Below are 19,969 nucleotides of genomic sequence, written 5' to 3'. Positions count from 1 at the left end.
CCTCCAGGTAATAACACTCATTCTCTAGAGAACCTGCTGAGTCACCTCTCTACCCAACTACCCCAGGAGACCATTGTACTTGGTGACATTAACATAGACTGGTCCACTTGTAGTTCTCTAAACCCTACCAACCACATAAACCTCTTCGGATTCTCACAATTAATAACAACTCCTACAAGAATCCATAAACCTAGTAACAAGGAAAGTACTCTGGACTGGATTCTTATCAATAGATACCCTGAATCTTATACTCCAGGAACCTTTCCAGACGATATCAGTGACCACGTACTTACCTACATTATTGGACAAAAAGTCCATATTGCAACTACTCATAATCTCAAAACCTACCGCTTAAAAAGATTCTTTAATCCAGACAGCTTCTTAACCGAATTGCAAGCATGTGACTGGTCACCACTAACCTATCTAGAACTAGACGAAGCTGTCACCTATTTTAATACAAACTTTCTTCAAATCCTAGACTCCCATGCACCTTACCGCTCCACTAGAATAAAAACCAAAACTGCCCCTTGGCTCACAAAACAAACTAGGCAAAAGATACTCCTTAGAAATAAAATCTGGGCCACATGGAGATCTACCAAATGTACAACAACCCACCTCCAATTTAAACAACTAAGAAATACCACCAAAAAGGATATTCTTAGAGACAAAAAAGATTTCTTCCTACACCTTCAACAAACCAATCAACAAACTCCACAAAAATTCTGGTCTGGGATAAACAAACTTCTTCAGCCAGGTCACACTACTACTCCTGACCCAACCGGTTTCAACAATAGCAACTCCAACCTAATCCCAGATGCCTTTAATAACTATTTCACAGATGCCATTCAAACCCTAGCCAATTCTTTACCACCTCCCACTGCTACCCAACCTAATAACTGCAATACTTCTTTACCCACCTTTCAAATACAACCTGTATCTACTTCTCTCATCTGTAAGCTTCTTCAAAAATTGAAACCTTGTACCCCTTCTGCTGACCATCTCCCATCTGAATACCTACAAATTGCAAAAAGCCATAGACTATCCCATCTCAATCCTTATTAACAGAACTATCTCTGAGGGCAAAATCCCTGCTTTATGGAAAATATCCCATATCATCCCTCTACATAAAGGAGGACCATCTACTGAGCTCTCTAACTTTCGCCCTATTGCTCTACTCTCCCCATTAGCTAAGATAATGGAAAAATGTATTCACAAACAACTACTTAACCAATTACTACAAAATAACCTACTGGCAAACTGCCAACATGGCTTCAGGCCATTCCATAGCACATCTACTGCCCTTTTATCCTTTACCGACACTATATATAAAAATCGTAACAATAACTCTTTTTCCTCTGCTCTATTCATTGACCTGTCAAAAGCCTTTGACATGGTTAACCATAACCTACTATTAAACAAACTAAAGGCTCACTCTTTCGTTGCTCAAGCCATACAATGGTTTAGGTCTTATCTGGAAAATAGACAGCAAGCAGTACTTTGGCATAACAATCTGTCTTCACTACTTCCAGTAAATATTGGAGTACCCCAGGGCTCTATCCTAGGTCCCCTACTCTTCTCCTTATTTATTAATAACTTACACATGAACTTACCTCAAGCCACCTGCATTCAATATGCTGATGACTCCACTTTAATCTGCACAGCCAAGAATATATCCTCTCTCCACTCCCTTACCCAAACTGTTTTTCAGAATGTTGAAAACTGGTTTATGCAACACTGCCTCCTCCTTAATCCCAAAAAAACAAAACTACTGCTTTTTACTCCTACTCATAAATCACCCATTCCTTTCTTCTCTTTAACCTCTAACAATGATACCAACATCAACCCAGAGACTACAACCTGCCTACTAGGTGTAACTATTGATAATCATCTCAACTACGATGAACACATAAACTCTACTATAAAGTCTGTTAACAGAAAACTTGGCACCTTCTATAGAATAAAACCCTTCCTTACCCCTTCTGCAAGGAAAGCAATTGCCCAAACCCACCTTATTTCTACCGTCTTCTATGCCTCTGTTATATATACCAACCTATCCAAAAATAACCTTTCCAAACTCTCCACCTGTTATAACAGTATAGCTAGAGTCATCACATGTTCCCCCTTTAAAACTCACCACTGCCTTAACCTCAAACAACTTGGATGGCTAGAACTGAAAAACCAGATACTCTTTCAACAATTACTTATTACACACAAGACTCTGTACCACCCTAACAACACCTCTATCCTCACTCATCTAATTACACCTTACACTAATCTAGCTACACTATGCTCTGCTAACAAGCTTCTAGTTTCCTCAAATAAAGCCAACAACAAAGCCGGGGATTCACTTTTCTCAAACACTGCAGGAAAATTCTGGAATCAGCTTCCTGCTGAATTATCTACCCTTGCTTCTACTTCTCTTTTTAAAAAACATCTTAAAGAACATCTGAAAGCTCATTGGCTTTGTCCATGTACTAACCTAGACTGACTTCTTTTTCCCCTTCTATTCTTAACCCTATCCCTTCTCCTTTAACCTGTACTTCCAAATCGTAGTACTACTCTTCCTCTTGAATAACACAATGACATATATATTCTCTTTCCTATAACTATGACTTGCTCATACCATCTAGTGTGATTTGTAGAATTGTTTTTAGTTTAGTTTTTTATAGAATTGTTTAGTTAATTTCTACTAATACTGTTTAGTACACAAATGTATTATTATAACTGTTCACTAGACCATTGCTACCTCTGTATTTATTCTTAATAGTTCTATGTATTGTTAACTGTCTCAATATTCATGTTTGGAGCTTTTCTCCCCGGGCCTCTACTGAAAATGGACATATATCCAGCTAGACTAGCCCGGTCAACAAATGTAAAATAAATAAATAAATAAATAAATAAATAAATAAATATTCATAACTTTGTAACCATAAGAGCTAGACTAAAAATGTAAACACAAAAGTTGTTCAGCAGACACTGACCTTTCCAACCATGTAAATATTGATAGTGTGTATCTAAGTCATTATTAAACATTTGCCAAGGAATGCTGATATTGTGGATAATTTTTACCTTTTTAGTAACACAAATCACAATATCTTGGTGACTGTACCATGTAGACCCATACAATTTGTAATTAATTTGTGTGAATGTCAGCTTTACAATTATAACTTAACTATTACTGTCTGATGCTCCTTTACAGAGATATTCACAGAAATATGATTAATATTATATTTTTCATAATTGATAAATAACCAAAGCATAATATCTCATCACCTGTAACAGACAGAGACTATATATCAGTGTACAATGTGTGTTTCAATGTCATCTTCAAAATGATGCATCATTTGTGTCGTCACCATGCTCCCTTGCAAAGATATGGGCATAATAATGAGAAATATGGCAAATGTATAATTCTCTTAATCCTACAAGACTAAACAAACTGTGATATCTGAATATGTGTATAACATACGGACACAGTTCTTTTACCATTTGTAAGGAGTAATACTTTCTTCAAAATGAGGTATTACTTGTCACATTGATATGTTCTCTCACAAAGTTATTTACCAAAACATGAAAAAAATCACAATTTCCATAACCTAAGTCCTTAACAAACTTTGATATCTGTATATGCATACACCATACAGACACAGTTCTCTTACCATGTTGTAACTATTAATACTGTCATCAAAATGAGGTATTACTTAGCACATTGGCATTCTCCCTCACAAAGTTATTTACCAAAATAAGAAAGAAATTCATAATTTCCATAACCCTAAACAAACTGTGATATCTGTACATGTGTACAGCACATGGGCACAGTTATTTTACTATGTTGTAATGACTAATACTGTCTTCAAAATGAGGTGTTACTTAGCATGTTGCCATCTTTCCTTAGCAAAGTCATTTACTAAAATATGAAAAAAATATAAAGTTTCATAACCTTAGTCCTAAAAAACTGTGATATCTACGTGTGTACAGCATACAGACACAGTTTTTTATCATGTTGTAAGGAGTAATAGTGTCTTCAAATTGAGGTCTTACTTAGCATGTTGACATCTTCCCTATCAAAGGACTTGTAAACTAAAACAGTCACAGCAAACAAGGTCAAATGCCAAAAAGTAAAACACCACTTAATAGAAAAACATTAAACATTTATTGTGAGCACTTTCGTCCACTTACAATGAATGAACTTCTTCAGACATTAAAACCAAAATAGTTCACAGTTTAAATAGTCTAATGTTGATGACATCATGCCCCCTCCCATTATACACAATTCAGAGTTCAAGCAATTAAACCCACAACTCAGGTTAATGCAAAGTAAAGTAAGCCAATATATATAAAGACAAGTTGCTAAAAAGTACACATAAATAAATAATCATTTAAGTCAATGTGTAAGAACGTCCCTAAATCTCTTGTTTTTTACCTGGTCAAGTTACTTGCAAGTACTAACACAGTCTTCAAAAAGTGGGTCTTATTCAGCATATTGACATGTTCCCTAACACATTTATTTGCCAAAATATGAAAAAAATCATAGTTTTCATAAACCAGAGTCATAAACTGTGATATCTGTACATGTGTACAGCATACAGATGCAGTTCTTAGTTTTAGTAGCTACAGGTCTTATTCAACATATTGACATTTTCCCGGCCACAGTTATTTGCTAAAATATGAAAAAAAGTCATACTTTTCATAAGTCAAAACAAGCTGTGATATATTTTCATGGGTACAGCATACACATAGAGTTCTTTTACCATTTTGTGAACCATATAACCACAATGGATGCCTTCATCTGTATCTTACAATAGAAACAATGGTAAAAATAAGAAAGAAACGGGTGGGGGGGGGGACTTCTGCATATCTCCACATTGACAGAAACCAAAATCTGGCATATGCATTCATCAAAGTGATAAATTTTAGTAATGTGAATAACAGTGGCAGCTGCTGAGAGTTGTATCTGACAAGTGATAATAACAGTGTTATACTGTAACTGCACATATTGTAAATTAATAATGTGATGACTTGCATTTCCTTACTGCAAGGTGCAGCATGCTCAGACAAAGGTGCTAATTGTTGCATATAGCATGTTGAGTAGACATTCATTACATCCCTGGTCCAGGTGTAATGTAAAACTGAGTCATTATCATCTGTTAGGAAAAGACCAGAGTAATTCAGTAAAAGTACTGTAACTCATAAATACATCTAAACTATCTGGTTGATCCATGTAAGAATTACTGCAAAAGTAATAACATATCTCACTGAATCATACCTCTGAGTAGAATAAGACACATAAGTGATAAAGACAGAAATATTGTGTTGATCAATGCTGCAGGTAGTATAAAATCAGTAATAATATATCTCACTAAGCCTTTCCTCTCACCCAGTCATGTTTTGTCATATCATATGTAACTTATCCACTTGACACTATCATAGTACCTTATTATTATGGTCTTTTTAGTGCCAGTTCTATTGGTGTAGATGTCCTGACTATGTCCCAGGGAACCTAGGTTCTAAGAGTAGCATGGGCTTCTCTTGGAGCTGTCTTGGATAAGACAAGTGTGCCTAATCTGGACAGGGGGTGATCCAGGTAGCATGGTGTCACAAATCACCTCAGAGTAGAGGGCACAAACAAAGAAGTGAACTGGCATCTGCATTTTGCTTGCAAATGCACAGCTGTCTTTGAGGTGCAATATGGCCTCATACAGGGAAATCATTGTGACCCTTGCAGTGACATGGATCAAAGTCTCCTGCCCAGTCTCCACAAAAATCTTGACATTCTATTTTCTAATTACACTACTTGCTTCTTATGTTTATAGATTTAATATAGTAATGGTTATCCTCATGCTTGGGAACAGGCTCTGCATCCATGTGAATCTGAGTCTATCCCTAACCACATTTAAGCGTAACCTTGACCAATGGATGGGAAATCCGAAATTCACCCCAGGTCTTGCCTCATGTCTCTGATAGACAGAGGCACGCAATAATGCAAAAACTAACATTACCCCCCCCCCCAAAAAAAAATAACCTCAAGAAACTTTGTAACATATGCCAATGATACATAGGGACACAATTGGTAGGAGTGCATGGCTAGGCTTATAAAGACCCAGGTGGTCATTAGCCTAGTATATAAAACTATAACTGTAAAGTGATGCAAAATATTTCAGAATAATTATGCTTTATTCAGCTTAATCTTTCACTATGACTACTGTTCTACATCCTGCTGCTCATTTACATTTTCTTGTATTCAGATCTACATAAAAGGAGCAAAATGAACATCCTGTACACATTATTTATGCGTGATCAGTTAGTGGCCATTCTAGAGGTGGATATTAAACATTTAAAGAACTAGACAGCAATAAATCAATAATAATTCATACAGCCAATTAATGTTCAAAGAGTCAGTAATCCACATAGTATCTATTAGTTTCTGAATATGGTATTATATAACTGTAAACCTCATTGCCCAAGAATCAGGTACAGAGCCAAAAACTATAAGGAATTAATGTCCAAAGTTAGAGACAGTTTTAAAATATCTCCCTTATTAACACTAACTAGCATTTTCTAAATAATATGAGGTCTGAATCTTTTATGTCTGACATTATTTATTGACTAAACCACCATGGTTTGCCAGAAATCACAAATTTTGCAAGACACAGACAACTCCAGCCTTTATCATAATTATATAGTAAAACAAGGAATTCTTCTGATACACCATTGCAGTAATGTAGCACTGACTTTGCACTAAATTTGTGCCTAACACTCCTCATCAGTCCACATTCTGCAATACTTTATCTGCTGAGTATTGTCCTCACACAGCCCATTAACTTTAACACTGACAAACTTATACTGCATGCACTAAACTCAGACTAAATTCTTTGAAGTGTATGCTTACACGTTCCGCGTTAGCTGTTGTTTCCCTGTTCCCTGTTAAAGCTCAGAAGACAAAGATTTAGTATATGCAGCTTACCTGTTATGGACATACAATTGGCTGCAGTCAGCACTCAGTTTATGTGGGTCACATATCATATTGCAAAGTTTCTGCACAGGGCATGGAAAAGAAAGTGAGCGCTGTTTTTTTCCCCATCAAAGCTGTGATTTAAGGGACACTTTGCAAGTTAGCAATGTAGACCCTGTCTGTTACTTATTTTTATACATACTTGTATCGGCAGCAGTTTTAGTTTTGCAGAAATGAATGTTTTAGCTTTTAGTCTGGACACCAGACCTGCATTGTCAGCATTTTGCATTCTTCAATTAGTGCTGTAAATTAATAGTGTTATGGCATGAAGGTTTATGATAAAGGGCAGAGATACTGTTTAAAAGTAGATTAGTTTTAACTGCATGTTAACAAAGCAGGAAAGAGTTTTAATTGCATTTTAATGGTGCACATTTACTTTTTCTTAACTTACTCTGCATGCAGAAAATGCCACTGCTCAACTAATCTGCAGTCGTCTTAATGTGTTTCCTATTTCGCTTTTCCTGCAATCTTGCATTCTGCCAGTTTTCATATATTTTTCTCTGTACTGTTTAAAAATGCCTTAACATTTATGGGCACAGTTCCACTCACGTCATCATTCAGGAGGGAAAGCAGGACCCCAGAAATCGTAATTTAAAGGATTACTCACAGTTTCTTGGCACTGTATTATTTTTCAGCTTGCAATCAGTATTTTCTGACAAAGTTGGTGTAGTTGACAGGTAAAACATAGAAAAATACAAATAAATCACATATGATTCAGAGCAATAGCAGCTTATACCAACATGTTCACTGTTTTTATTCCTGTATTGGTTAATGACTTCAAACTTTTTGTAGTAGTGTATTGGAAAACAACGAACATTTAAAATGGTCACTGAAAAGTCCAAGCAATGGAGTTATATTGCCTTTCTAAACTTAGTTGCACTGCTAGATGCTCTCGGGTGTAACATACAAGGAAAGTCAGAGTCTCAGGGAGCGCTCGGATGTGACCTTAGATACACTCTGTGATGGTACTCTGGGTTAATGAGTTAATTATTATAAAAGGAATTTAAAAAAGATAGGTACATCCCACATACTCATCATCAGCTAATTCAAGGCCAGCTATGAACTTAGGACTTTAACTGATTAAAAAAAACAACTATAATGCCTTTTGTCAGCTATATTAGGAAGCTTACAAATAATCAACAATTTTGTACTGAACAAATCTCTAATAGTGGCTCCTTCCCTAACCCTAAGGCCATTGCTAATATTCTTTTGACCATGTTCTCTTCCAGCTTTGCTCTACCTGCCCACACACCTCTATCTCCACCTCACCTTCTGCTCTTCTATAAAAAATCATATTAAATATAGTCTTTTTTTTTCCCAAAATTAAAAACACCAGTTCTGTGTGTCCTAATTTTCCTAGATATCTGTGACAGGTGCTAAGTCTAAATCTAACAAAACCAGTTCATCAACACTTCAACCTAAGACTTTGCCCTTATTGGAGGTGTTAAAGCCCTGTGGAAATTATAGGTCTTTTAATCTCATTAATATTATTTATAAGGTCATGGAACATAGCTGAAGAAGTAAACAATGATATAGGTGACCTTACATCCCAGGATACACAGAAGTATGGCTTTTCAATAGGCAGGCCATGCCTGCTCATCCTGGTTGAATTATTCAGAATAGTTACTGAGGCCATAGATAAAGGGGTATGTAGTCCACACTGCATGGATCGAGCATTGACCTTCATAACTATCCACATGCTGGGAGTATTTAAAAATTCTGTCATCTGAACATTAACCCATTTATAGTTCACTAGATAGCTAATTGATAGAGGTTTGGGGTACATGCTCTAGGACAAAAGTGTCACTAGTTGTGTCTCACAGGGTCTAAACATGCTCATCTCCTCTTTGGTATATGTATTTCAGACATGAAAGCTGATATCAAGGGGCTTATGGCTAAACAAGTTCATAGGTAGGTACTAGGCCATTGGCCCTAGGGCCTATACAAGCCTAGCCAAAAAGGTACCCTGGCTTTCGCCACCCAAGAAAATTATTTTCCTGTGCCCCTGTCAAGCAGAACCACAGAAGTGATCCCCGAGGTGAATTTCCTATTACCCATCCAGTCATCAAGATTTTTCTTGAAGAGTGTTAATGAGGAGCTCTGTTTGACATAGATAGGTAGTCTGTTCCAGAGTATGGGAAGTCTCTGGGACAGGAATCTATCCCTCCAGCATGTTCTATTTATTGTGGTGACAAGGTTTAGGTCCCTAGAGCGTGTAGCTCGCAGGGATTGGGATTTTTTTAAGTGGAGCATGTCCAACAGCTCTGGGTTTGACATAGCTTTGTATGTTAGGCAGAGATCACCTCTGAGTAGGTAATATGCAACAGAGTAAAGCTGGAGTTGTTTGTGACGGTCTTTGCAAGGCATCTGTTTGAGGCCAGTAATCCTCTTTGTGAGGTATTTTTGCAGCCTTTCCAGTTGTTGTAGATGTCTTGTGAGGTACATACCAAAGGGGGCATTGTATTCTATAATGGGTCTAATGAGTGATGAGTAGAGGGGAACAATGACCTCTTTTTTGCTGGATGAGAAACCTTTTGTGATGAGGTGTGCCACGTAGAAGGATTTCCTGACCACTGTGGTGATGTGATTATCAAAGTAAAGACTACTGTCCACCTGTGTCCCAAGGTCTCTTATCAAACTTTCGGTGTTAAGTAGACTACCGCCTATGTGGTAGTTCATGGGTACAGAGTTTTTACCAAAGGGGATGACAATGCACTTTTTGGCATTGAGCTTGAGACCATGTCTTTGATACCAGGCATCTGTCTCAGTGAGGCCCTTTTGTAGGATGTCCACATCATTAGGAGTTTCGAGTATGGCTCCTAGTTTGCAGTCATCTGCACATTTAGTAAGCCAAAGACCTTCTGTGTTAGCCTGTACTTCAAAGAAGTAGATACCAAACAGGAGGGGACCCAGGACTGAACCCTGTGGTACTCCACTTGTCACTGGTCTGGTCTGATTTGGAGTCTGCTACTTTCACGGTGTGGGTTCTGTCAGTAAGCCAGTTGGCAACATATCTTGTGACATAGGGATTTATACCTAGTTTAGTGAGTTTATCTATAATTCCAGAGTGGGGCATGGTGTCGAACGCCTTGGCTAGATCTAGATAGGCTGTGTGAACCACCTTACCCTCATCTATGACTTTGGTGACTACTTCAAAGAAGTCTATCAGGTTTAGGAGACATGATCTTCCTTTTACAAACCCAAACTGTGTGGGGTCCAGAGTTTAGAGATCTCCAATATATTTGTTTATGAGTTCCATGATGATACGTTCCATGGCCTTGCAGATGAGGCTCGTCAGGCTAATGAGGTGGTAGTTCCCGGGTTCTGTTGTGGACCCCCCTTTGTGGAGTGGGATAACTGTCACGGTGCACCATTCAATGGGCACAAAGCCTGAGGTGAGGCTATGATTGAACATGGTACTTAGGTGGGGTGCCAGTTCATTCTGTAGTTCATGTAGAAGGCAGCCTGGGATGTTGTCAGGTCCCATGTATGCTATGTTCTTGGCTTTGGAGAGTGAGGTTTTTACCTGTGCAGCCGTGATTACAGGAACTATTATTCTTCTGGTATAAAGATGGGCCCTTTAGGGGGTGAGAGGTGGGTAAAGTTAGCACTGAACCCATCTGCTAGGATGTTGGCAATATCAGTTGGTTCTGTATATTTAGTGTCATTGTGCTGTAACTCAGAGCAGGTCTGAGTGTTGCCATTGAGATTTTTGACGTAGCTATAGAATGCTTTGTGGTTGTCTTTAGAATTGGTGGCAATTTTGTTTTCATAACTAGCTTTAGAGGATTTTATGAGGGATCTCAGCTTCTTACTGAGACTGATCAGGGATTTCCTCCAATCGTGGGATTTTACTCTTTTTTGCAACAGTTTCTTTCTTCTGTTGTAGAGTTTGTTTATGGCAGAAGACCACCAGATTGGCTTCCTTTTTTTGGAGGATAGCATCTTGATTCTGTTAGGGATAGCACGATCCACGCACTCGTGTAAGTGCTTATAAAGTGCATTTGTGTAGGATTCAGCAGTCATACCTCTATTGTCCATTTGCATGGATGTCGTAAAGTTTGCCACGTCTGTCTTAAGAAGCGTGAAGTTGGCTTTGGAGAAATTTTTTATGGTTGTTTTCCTAATGGAGGGTGGGAGTGGGATGTGGATGTCTAGGGTGATTAGCTTGTGGTCGGATCTGACCAACGAGGAGCTGACCTGTGGTGTGGAACACCAGACACCCATGTTGGTGATGACCAGGTCTAGGATATTGCTGCCTCTGGTGGGGGTGTGGATAAGTTGATCCAAGGCGTTGGAATTGATGATTTCCAGAAAACATTGAGCAAAAGAGTTGATACATGAGTAGTTTTCCCAGTTAATGGTAGGGTAGTTGAAATCACCCATTATTAGAGTGTTGGGTTGTACCTTAATATTTTCCAGTGTATCAAATAAAGAGGAGTGGGAATCCTGGGGCATGGTGGGGGGTCTGTAGCAAGCTACAATCTGGATTGCGGTTTTGCCCAGAGTTAGTTGAACGTGGATAATCTCGGATGCATTATGCTGAGCAACTAGCTTGGAGGTGTGGATATCCTTAATGAATATGGACATGCCTCCACCTTTAGTGTTTCAGTCCAGGTTTGGTGGCCGAAAGGTGTGGTAAGAATTATAGCCTGGTAATGCAGGGGTGCTCTCTGGAGCTTTGAACCAGGTCTCTGTCACTGCACAGATGTCAATGTTCTCCATTTTAAGGAGTGCCTCGAGTGAGTACATTTTGAGGTTTAGACTTCTAGCATTGAGTAGCATTACCCTCAGATTTTGCTTGCTTGTACTTGTTACAGTGGTGAATTTGTCATTTGAACCTTGCCTTAAAAAGGCACTATAGGGGTGGCAAGAGCCTTTGCCAGTATCTGGAATCCCAAGGGCGACAGGTGCAGGCCATCTCTGGCAAAGCAGCATGGTCTGTCAATCATGTCATCCCAGACAGACAGATACTGGATTCCCTTTTGTGATGATTGAAATGCTGGAGGTGATTATATAATCCCATTCTGATATTCAAGATCTCCAGGGAGGGCTGCCCCAAACAAATGTTTGGTGGGTTAATAATGGACTTCCCTTAATGCTAAGAAGTGCAGCATTCTCTCCTTTGGTAAATCTAGCATCACTGCCACCTAACAAAACAAAAACATTTCACTTAAATCTGACACAGACATGAGGGACTTTGGTACCTATGTCAATAACAGATTATTGTTTAGCCACATCTACTGAATGGAGACATTGTTAGCCAGTCAGCAATACTGGTGATATGGTTGAGCTCGTCAGTGGTCTCATATGTCATAAGCATAGTAAACACTCACAAACCTACATTTTTTTGTGTGGAGGTCAGTCTTCTCTGAATCTGTAAGGAAAGGTTTTCCTTTTTTATCATAGTTCACAACTAAGCACAGAGTATCAAGCAGGTATGGGAAATTAATTTTACAAGTCTAAGTGAATTACCAAAACTATAACACTTTAAATCCCTTGAAAAATGTTAAATGGCACCTAATGGTGATTAAAAAATAAAATAATGTACTAATGCAGTCAGTGGCATCATGAAAGAAATACAAAAGGGACATAATGAACTACATGTACTGAACATGTAATGAACTAAATGTAAGAAAGCAGCATATGAGCTGAGCATCAAAGGTCAGTGGGATACAATACAGAGAAAAAAAGTAAGAAAGAAAGTAAAGAAAGAAAAAAAGTAACAATAGAAAAATATTATTTTTCCCTCTGTACAGTCTGATCAAATAGGAAGCATTTTAGAGGGGGGAAATGAATGGCATGATTAACATCAGAATCTGTATAAAGATAGCCAAATTGAACTTCAGGTTGTATAGTCAGTTGCTGGAATGTAGTTTTATTGAATTTTCATTTATGAAAAAGTTGATGTCTAAAAATGTAGCATTTCTGTGAAATGGTATGCTTTGGTATAGGCAGACAAGCCAGCTATTCCACTTTACTCTGAGGCAGTGTGTCTTTATAATATGTTTACATTTGGGATGTGTTGGGATACAGACCACAGTGCTCAGGGTCATTTATGAATTTTTCTTCTGGAAAATGCCTTATAAGATCTAGTAATACAATACCGTCATTTTTATGGAAAATGCCTTATAAGATCTAGTAATAGGATACTATAATTTTTTTAGTGAACCCTATGCCAATACTCATGTACAATCTTAAGAGGAAAATCAAAGGTTTGCAGGTAAAATTATTGTAGCATTCAAGCAGGTCTGTCACATCCAAATAATATTGTATATTAAAACAGATTATAATCAGCATAAAACATACTTTCTATATAAAAAAGCAGCATGACATTGAAAAATAGATTATTCCCTATAAAAGATGGTTCGTTACTAGAACCATTATCCTTTCAGTGTGGCATTGTCAACATTTTGAAGTGCATAATGCAGGGGCAGATAGAAGTATTAAGAAGAGATGGTGTGATTAGCTATTATGTAACAAGGAACTGAAACACATGGAATAAAATGGTCAGACTAGTCAGTATGCCTTATTTGCTGTTTTTTAACATGTTTCTGCTTACCATGCAAGGTTATTTTTAGTTAACATGATACGGCACAGTATAGGTTCCGTTCAGAAGCTTGAAATACTGAAATCTCGAATTTCAGTATTTTGAGCCCAAGAAGCCAAATCCATATAATAGCGAAAGTTTAGAAGAGTGAAATTTAAAACCCCGAATACCGGAGGTTTTGAATTTCGTGCTTCTAAAGTTCCACCATGGTCATGTATTCAGGTATGTGTGTGTGTGTTAAGGGGTTTGGGTAGGGGCTGTGGTGTGTGTCAATGTGTTTTGTTGCTGTGATGTGTGTGTGCAAAGAGAAAGTAGCTTGTGTGGTGGTGTTTTGTGTGTGTTTGTAAGTACGACCTTGGAGTGAGAATATTTAAGTAGGGGGTGTGTGGGGGGTGCAGTAGGGTGTAGTAGAGTGATTGTGTGTGTTTGTGTGGTGGATGGTGTGTGTGTGTGTGTGTGTGTGTGTGTGTGTGTGTGTGTGTGTGTGTGTGTGTATGTAGTAAAACCGCGAAATTCAAAACTTCCGGTATTCGAGGTTTTGAATTTTGCGGTTTTTAGTTTTTGTTGTTTTGTGGATTCCAGTTCTTGGGCTTGACATACTGAAATTCAAGATTTCAGTATTTCAAGCTTCTGAAGTGAAACAGGCACAGTATAGACTTCTATTTGTTTTTAACAGTAATCATTGCTTAGTGACATAGCAGCTAACCATGATTTAGAGCTGTTGAGCACCATGAGACATTACAATCAGTAGGCATCAGTAAAACATTTAACTGTGCATAGTGTACAGATATTTTGTGTGTATGTCTGTGTGTGTGTGTGTGTGTGTGTGTGTGTGTGTGTGTGTGGTGGTATGGTGCATGTAAACACTAATCTCATAATTATGTTTCTTAAGACTATTTGGAAAAAGTTACCTTCTAGTTGTCTGTTGGTATAGAAAATTCTTATTTGCTTTTTCTTTTCTTAATTTTGAAACAACTCCAATCTTTTGTACCTTGGGTTTTCCTTACTTTTCTAACTGCTATCTAATTGTATGGATTTTATGCCATGAAATGTACAGCTAAATATTTTAATTGTCATACACGTTAGAACATGTATATCTTTCTTTTCATCTTAGGAGGACTCTCTGCAGACATGCCATGACACTTAAGAGCCCATTGTCCAATATAATGACAGTGATAGCTGCTACCAATGTTATACAGAACACACAGCAGTGAATGACATAGACCATGATACTGGTAAGTAGTATACAGTTTTCATTTTAAATATGCATTCAGCTGATAATCACTGTATGTAAAGTGGTTAATAAACACCATCTCCACTCCATTAACATGCTTATTCATTTTTTTCTTTACTTTGATGGTTTCACTGAAATCTTTGATTCATTGTTTTGACTAGATACCATTCAAACTGACAATGTTATGACTTCCATAGATTTGCACACTTAAATATGTTTTATTGATAGACATTTACTTTGCTGTTCATATTGCAATGCTATAGTTATGTACAATTGTCAAGTCATTAACACACAGGATAACCAACCAATTCTTATCCCACCATGTCCATCACCTCTAAAGCAAACATCCATTAAGTGTGGAGCATTGTACCACACTTGTCCATTCCAGGTAAAACCTATGTAATTGGATAGGCAGCTTCAAATGTTTCTGGTGTATCTTATATTGCCTCTTTGAGGATGTGGAGAACTACTGATATCATTAGAAGATTGTTTTCCTGGTAATTACCTATGACCTTAATAACCCAGATTCAGTTGTGTCACTGAGATTACAAAGCATGCTTAATTTTTTAAGGATGGGTCATTCATAAAACTGCTCCTAATATGATAGGACATATTAAACAATATATTTGTACACAAATATAAACAGTATAGTAATGTTACTTCTGTTTAATTTTAATTAACTTTATGCCAACAGTGGCTCAGCATAATAAAAGTTAAATAAATATCATGGTGTAGTGTATACATATTTCATAGTTGCTACTGAATGGATCAGAATACTTACTCACCCAGAGTATAGAAGTGAAATGGAATAAAGTGGCGGAAAGGATAGTAGAAAATCCATATGACTGTCTCCAGATGAAGAACAAATTTAATTTTCTCTTTCTGTAAACAGCTGTCAAAAGGAGAAATCTAGGCAGTTCTATAGATTTTATTCATAGAAAAGTATGTGAAACACCAGAGAGTTAATTACAGATGTGGGAGGCAGGGAATAGCACCCACATAATAAACAAAAGAATGCATAATCAATCAGAACCACAACAACAGCATGTACAGCAGAACTGTAGTAGCAAATTTCAGGACTAGCAGTAGAAAAGCGCCCTACAACAGCTTACATGGTTGATAGTGTAACAGAAAGGTTAAGGCATGGCATTGTATGAGAGTGTCCCCTGGCATGCAATGCAACAGCGTATAGCTTCATCAAATAGCACACTCTACAAGAAGGGCATTACAGCTTAGCATAATGGCCAAAAATAGGACCATTTTGGTTTTACACAGCAAAATGACAATCCTGCTCATTTTACAAATGGGGTGGAAATGGCTTGTGCAAGAAAGTAAGAAAGGATGGAACAGAAGCAGTGGTGAACAAAAATGTAATCATAAAGCATTAATGATAGGAACTGAAGAGTAATTTTGTGAGATGTAGTCCATTTGTTTTTCAAAAGAGAAAGATAAATGAAAAGTACTGGGGATATTTGTGGATTGAACAGAAAGAGCATACAAGCTGAAGGTGCAGAAGAGAAAAACATGAAACAGAGATGCAGATAGTTCATAGCTATGTACACACAAGTGATGGAGAAGACAGTGGCTGGACATACATACAGAAACAGGACAATGAACAAGAAGGATGGGTTAACGCATCAGGAAGGGAAGAAAATAAGGTGGACATCCAGCTTAGTTCAGAAATGCCAGTCACCAATATCATGAGTGGGTCCTGCAAGTCTCAAAGTTCTTCCAGTCAGTCCAGAAAGTGGTCGATGGTGGCAATGTGGCCACCCAGTTGCACACTCATCTCAGAAGTAACTAGCTTCTGCAATACACAGGGTTAGTACTGTAGACTCTTCTAGTCCATCTCTAGAAGGGGATCCTCATCTTCTTGATAGACACAACTAATGCACACTGATAACCTAGTACCAGATGTTATGGTTGGGAGATACAGAGATAAATGCAGTTGCTTCTTTTGTCTTATTTTTCAACAACTGGACCTGCAAAAGAGCAGTACAGTTAAAAAAAGAAACACAGAAATAGTGCTGTGCAAGTGCTCACTAGGATCATAACAGGCCTAGTCATATACATCTTTATGTGGACACACATAACATTTCTTGCCACCATATAAAATCACTTAATTGTGTACCCACTTCTTAAATCAAGTATAGTTGTACATAATAATCCTAATATACATTTTTGTTTCTTCATTCAATCATCAAGATTTCATTAAAGGCAGTCCAATTAGTACTTTGCTTGATCTGTAGCAGTAACTTATTATATAGCCAAGGAATCAATTGAGTAAGGAACCTATCCACCTAGTAAGGTTTGTTTAGTTGATGTATTTTTGATCACTCATGAATGATTGCATAGGCAGTGGTTTTGCAAAGAAATAAGATGTCAAATAGGAATGAGCCTTTCATGGTTCACAAGTTAGACTCAGGTCACTTTAGAGCAGCCTGTAAGGTATAGAGTACAAGACAAGTTATACTAATATATAAAGATAGTTGAAGGATTTAAGGCCTTTAATTTGTTTGGTTAAAAATCCTTAGGGTCTTTCCAGTGGATTGATGTGCTTAGGTCTGCACATACCAGGGGGGACATTACATTCAGTGATGAATCTTGTAATGGAAGTTCAGTGATATGAAGAATTCTTTGTATCCTGGAGATATTCCTTTGGAAATTAATTGAACCAGGCAGAAGGATGTCCTGACTGTGCTGCAAACATGGTGATTGAGTGAGAGTGTGCTGGCCACATAAGCAACCAGGTATTTAAGACTTATATGTGTTTGAAGAAGAATGCCATATATAACATATGAGGTGGGAACAGTTTCATTTGTGTGTGTGTGTGTGTGTGTGTGTGTGTGTGTGTGTGTGTGTGTGTGTGTGTGTGTGTGTGTGTGTGTGTGTGTGTGTGTGTGTGTGTGTGTGTGTGTGTGTGTGTGTGTGTTTGTGTGTGTTTATGTGTGTTGAATGCTACTATGATGCACTTTGCAGTGCAACAGATATGAACATATTCAAGCTGTTTTTGGCACAGTTTTGTATCAGTGGATGAAAGATAACAGTGCCCAGCTTGCAGCTATCTGCAAACTTCGTCAAACACACTTCAGGGATATTGACTTGAAAATCCGAAAATGAAATGCAAAATATGAGAGGGCCAGCTACTGAAACCTGCAGTACCCAACTCATTAAAATTTTACATTTAGAAAGAGTACCAGCAACTTTCACTACTTTGGATTTGTTAAATAACTAGATTGCAATCTAGTGTACAATGCAGAAGTTTACATTGTTTGTTTATTTTTTCAATAATTAAACAAATAACTCAGCAAAGCCACCAGTGAAATGACCAGTAAACCCATAAAAAGGCTTGGCTAGCTCAAGATAAGCAGCATGTAGAGTGTGTCCACTGTTGGCAACCTCTGCAACTGACCACTGTCTATAGCCTCAGTATGGGGAAATTTGAGATACAATTGTATGATAAAAAGAAACATTACATTTGTACATTACCTGTCACAGAACACATTACCACTCTACCGCCTGGAGAAGTGTTTATGCTTTCTGTAGCAACCAGCTATGTTAAGACATTGCTCCTCAGCAGTGTGCAAGATGCAAGGTAATGCTATTAACCAAACAAATAAATGTTTGTAGCACATGCGTTTCGACCTCAAGTTCCAGGCCGAACCACAAAGGGAGGGGGAGTGTCCATTTTCATAAAGGACACCTACACCTCTCGATTGGTGGCTACCCATGAAGCATCAGAAACCATACAAGTTTTACTCACCATAGGCAAAACTGCCATACAACTGGTCGCATGTTATAGAACTCCCTCCCAATCCCAGGAATCCCATCAAGCATTCCTGAAAACACTGGAGGATATGAATGTCACACCAAACACCATCATATTGGGTGACTTCAACTACCCCAACATAGACTGGGCCCACTATTCTAGCCCTAACACCCTAGCCCAAAGATTCCTGGAATTCATAAACTCAAATGCTATGGAGCAACTGGTCACTTCTCCTACGAGGAGAGATAATATACTTGACCTGATTATCACAAACATGGGGTCCAAATGCTCCGCACCGGATATAAACCCCTCACTAGTAAGATCTGATCATAAACTGATCACGTTGGATGTACATATCCCACCACCACGCCCAGAACAAAAGACTACAGTGAAAAACTTTTCAAAAGCTGACTTTGCGCTCCTCAAGTCAGAAATGATATCCTTTAAGCCTACTGGGTTAATGGAAACCACATCCCAAAATGCTGAATCCTTCACAAAAGCCTTCTACGGACATCTCCAAGAATGCATGGATCAAGCAATCCCAACTAAAATCAAGACCCTCTCCACCAAGGGAAAACGCCCGGTTTGGTGGACCCCGGCTATAAACAAACTGTACAACAAAGAAGGAAGCTACTGCAGGACAAAGCCAAATCCCACAAGGGAAAGGCTTCCCTGATCAGCACAAGTAAAAAACTACGTTCTCTCATAAAAACATCTAAAGCAAACTTTGAGAAAAAGATTGCCAAGGATACCAAAGACAATCACAAGGCCTTCTTCAATTATGTCAGAACCTTGGGAGGAAATCTCAGATATGCTCTGAGCTAGTACACAATGACAAAAATTCACTGACCCTACCGACATTGCCAACATTCTGGCAGATAGGTTCAGTGCAAATTTCTCCCTCCCTCACGCCCTAAAGATGAAGTAATTATCCCTGCTGAATGTAACCTACCTGTCATCACAGACACACAGGTGAAATCAGCACTCAACAAGGCAAAAAACACAGCATCTATGGGACCCGATGGTATCCCCGGTTGCGTGTTACGTGAACTTCAAGATGAACTAAACCCGCCCCTAAGAACTCTATTCAATCTTAGCCTCACTACAGGATATGTACCTGAACACTGGCGCACAGCAACAGTGGTCCCACTCCACAAAGGGGGAAATTCTACTGACCCTGGTAACTACCGCCCCATAAGTTTGACCAGCCTGGTCTGTAAGGCTATGGAAAGAATCATCATGGAACGCATAAATGGCAACATTGGGGATCTACAGACCCTTGATCCCACACAGTTTGGTTTTGTAAAAGGCAGATCCTGCCTCTTAAACCTGGTTGACTTCTTCGAGACAGTCACTAGTGCCATCGATGAGGGCAAGGCTGTCCACACTGCCTACTTGGACTTG

At 38.3% G+C, this 19,969-nt stretch overlaps 1 long non-coding RNA gene across 1 annotated transcript in view; it reads left to right on the top strand.

The window, feature by feature from the left end:
- The window catches only part of LOC122799772, a 694,326-nt gene that overhangs the window by 315,535 nt on the left and 358,822 nt on the right, over window positions 1–19,969 (top strand). The window contains exon 3 of the long non-coding RNA XR_006364504.1: window positions 14,677–14,797. This is a non-coding gene — a long non-coding RNA (uncharacterized LOC122799772). The remainder of the gene's footprint in view (window positions 1–14,676; window positions 14,798–19,969) is intronic.

Source organism: Protopterus annectens, chromosome 4.part0, assembly GCF_019279795.1.
Source record: "Protopterus annectens isolate FY-2018-M chromosome 4.part0, PAN1.0, whole genome shotgun sequence".
Taxonomy (NCBI): domain Eukaryota; kingdom Metazoa; phylum Chordata; order Ceratodontiformes; family Protopteridae; genus Protopterus; species Protopterus annectens.
The sequence above is the reverse complement of the archived record's forward strand: the minus strand, read 5'-3'. Positions and strand labels throughout refer to the sequence as shown.